This window comes from Melospiza melodia, chromosome W, assembly GCF_035770615.1.
Source record: "Melospiza melodia melodia isolate bMelMel2 chromosome W, bMelMel2.pri, whole genome shotgun sequence".
NCBI lineage: Eukaryota > Metazoa > Chordata > Aves > Passeriformes > Passerellidae > Melospiza > Melospiza melodia.
The window spans coordinates 35,564,373-35,567,875 of record NC_086225.1 but is presented as its reverse complement, the minus strand read 5'-3'; the positions used below and the strand labels follow the sequence as shown (position 1 = coordinate 35,567,875).

The 3,503-nt window shown below is 42.5% G+C and overlaps 1 long non-coding RNA gene across 1 annotated transcript; it reads right to left on the bottom strand.

The window, feature by feature from the left end:
- Positions 1-434: 434 nt before the first annotated feature.
- LOC134431453 (uncharacterized) lies at positions 435-1,858 on the bottom strand. The gene is made up of 2 exons (XR_010030980.1): positions 1,819-1,858; positions 435-982 (listed from the first exon to the last, which is right to left on the bottom strand). It is a non-coding gene; the product is annotated as an uncharacterized LOC134431453 (long non-coding RNA).
- Positions 1,859-3,503: the final 1,645 nt, after the last annotated feature.

The following is a 3,503-nucleotide window of genomic DNA, read 5'->3' as shown; positions in this document are numbered from 1 at the left end:
GTCAGTCCAAAGGGACAGCAGAGCTCACATCTGCTCACAATAATCCTCTGGGGAGTGGAGCAATGTCTGTATGGAAAGATGACTGGGGGTAAAATCAGTGGAAACCGAGAAGTTACATTTGTATCCTAACAGGAGCTATAATGGGACAGAAATTTTAGGGTAAAATACAGGTGCTGTTCCCAGGATGGAGCTGGGTTGGCATGCTCCACGATGATTCCCCATGCAACCATAAGGACCTGCTAAGGGTGGTGGAGTGGAGTGGGGCACCACAACCAGGCTCTGCCAAAATCTTTGCAGGGGCAGCAACTCCATGGTAATTTGAAGCTTATTAATTGCATAGCAAGGGCTATTTGGCATATGTAGGAACACTTTCCAACCTAGCGTCTGAAGACCAATTTAGAGGAGGCGCCTCTAAGTCGAAAGCCAGCCAGACCTTATGTTCTTAGCACCATTCATTTAGAAGAAATCCTGTGACATTTGCAAATTTAAGAGGTGACACCCCCATTCAGACCATGGCTCCTGGGTGCGAACAATAGCTCTTTACAACAGCAAGGAAATCTGCACGCCCTAGTGTCTCAAGGTCACTTCACCTGAGAGTCCAGAGACCCAAATCCAGCCAGAGTCCTAGTTCCCAAAAAACTTCTGCTATAAGAAATCCTTCAAAGTGTGCAATTCTAGGAGTGGAAATCCTACAGGAAACATGAGGCTTCAGGCTGCAAATGGGATCTCTTTTCCACACAATGGAAAACTCAGCAAGCCCTTCTGGCAAGACCAGTTCACAGGAGGCCCACAATTCTCAAGGGCCAGGCTTGAGAGATCCGACTCCATGGAAGCTTTAATCTGAGAAAAATCCTGTGATGTTGGTACTTTTAAAAGGCAGAATGGCACATTTAGACCCTGGCTGATGCTTTGGAGAGTGATTCTTTTACACAGTAAATAATGATTTCATTCCAATGTCTGTAGGTCACTTTGGAAACAGCCCCTGAAACCCAAGACCAAGAAGAGCCATACTTCATGACAGCTGCCATCTGGGAGGAATCCTATGACATTTGTGATTCAAGAAATTGAACCCAAAATTTCAACAGCTGATATGCAGATGCAAAAGACTGCTGTTTTCCTGAGATAAGAAATACTCCAAACCTAACATTCTGAAGGAGTTCAGAATACACACCCAGGACTGTCATACCCCCCAAAGCGCTACCTCCTGGCAGATTGTCTCTATGGTAAACCCTGTCACACTAGAAATGTTAGGAAGCAGAATCCAAACTACAGCACAAGCACCTGTAAGGAAAAGGTACCTCTGTTCATGAGATAGAACCCTTTCTGTTCCCTTCAGCCCCTGCAGCTGTTCTCATGCTTTCAGGGCACTTGATTGGTTCATTCCTAGATAAAACTTATGTCTTTATTTTCAAAGCTATTACCCATCTCTAGTCAGAGTTTCCTACATTCCTGTATACAAATAAGTGGATAGAGAGAGGGTTTCTTTCCAAATGAATTTAGAGATAAATTCCTTTTCTTTGCCAATACCTATAAAAATGAAAACCTTGACAGGTTTTAGTATTCTACACCCACCCCTCCCTGTGAAATTTATGGCAGTTTTGGGTCCCTCTGGGAGACGACATCCAGCATGTCATGCTGGACTGTTCTAGAGAGTAATTTTCAAATGTAAGCTTAGCAAAGTTTGAATTGACTTGTCCAGAGAAAACACCTACAAGTGAACACCTACACCTGCCTACAAAGAGCTAACAAGCCCCTGGCAGCTGCCAGCATCAAAGCACAGCGGATGTTTCTAATACAGGGTAAGGATAACAATATCACCTTCTGTTCTCTCCAGCTTCTTTTCCCTGCAGTCATATTTGCTTCTTATGATTTTTTTAGTCTCTGTATCTTCTTGGACAGCACCGAGCCCGACGACAAGGATACGAGAGCCTTTCCCTGCCGTGCGGAGAGAACCAGGAAAACAGTTAAAATAAGAACAGGGCAGTTTGAAATTCATACTTGTAACAAAAGCAGCGCCTAACCAACAGAACAGAAATAAACAAAGCATGATACCTCCCTGGGGACAGTAGACTTACAAACTCTCCAGGATTTACAATTCCAGCGACCAACCCCTTCAGGACAGCAGCCAAGTGTCCCGTGGGGTGGTGCTGCACCAAAGAACCATCTGAGAGGTTCCAAAGAGTGAAATGCACAATATTTTGCAAAGACAAAAAATCTTGCAAAATAACAAAAATACAATAGATGTAAACTACAGGGCAAGAGTACAAGTGTTACCTTTGGGAGCTGGAACCATCCAGGTGAGCACCTGATAACTGGATCCTCACCAGAGTTTGAACCCTTCAGGACACAGAAGTGTTTTCCCCAGAAATTTCACAGACTGAGTTTTGACAGAAGCACGCTCGCCGGATCCTCAGAAACGTCGCCCATTCTCCAGGTGTCTGGAGAGAACTGCAAATGGCTCTCACGTAGTTGGAGCTAGTTCTGTAAGGTCTCAGGGTGAATTTCACCAGATGCAACTGAATTGGGCAACTCCCAGTGAGACAGAAGGAACCCAAAGCTTGTTTTACCCAAACCTTGGGTAAGCACAGCTCCAGCAAATACTGAGGAAACAGACATAACAGGGTAAAAATAATAAAACTATTGCTTTTTCTTTAATCTTGTCTTTTTTTTTTTATTCAGATGAGCAAAACAATGAAGGAGAAGGTGAAAAACTCACCATTACTGAACATTTCATCATCTGTAAGCTGAGCATCCTTAGCATAGAGGACTCCAGAGTTAAAATTCACTGATCCCTGGGAAATAAAACCAAATATATGACAAACAGTCAAACAGAAGGCATAAAAATTTGTTTCCTCTACGGACTTTCAAGTATGTATCTTTGTATATATCCTACACATTACAACATACACTTTATACCATCTCCTAATATATAATAATTTACCTTTAAACTTTGATAGTATAGTGTGGAGAAATGGCTCCATGACAGAGGTCACACAGACATTCGCTTGTTAGCCGACCAGGAGCTGGGAAAGTACCGAACACAGGTAGTTTGAGTTTTGCACCTGCAAGATAGCGTGTGCCTGGGCCTAGCTGGGTAGGATAACAAGTAGACAGAGAGACGTGGGAAATAGGGAATGTAGGCCCAAAGGAATGAGGAAGAGTTGATGGTATAGTTTAACCAATAGATCGCTTGGCTTACAGAATATTCATAAGCTTATTATGTGCTGTATAAGTGTCTGATACTCTCTGCAATAAACATAGCTTGCTGATCTCATATTGAGTGTCCGAGTCTTCCCTCACCCAAGAGTATAGCATAAAATTATTAACTAAAATTGGTGATCTATTATTATTAAGTTGTGCTTAAAGTTATTTTTGCTGTCATGTTCAAAACAATTTTTTTTTTTTTTTACTGTAATGAATGAGCAATTGATCTCAAAGTCATCACAAGCCCATCAAAAAAACAAAGCTCTATTCACCGGGCAGGTCTGTGAGCTAGAGGGTAG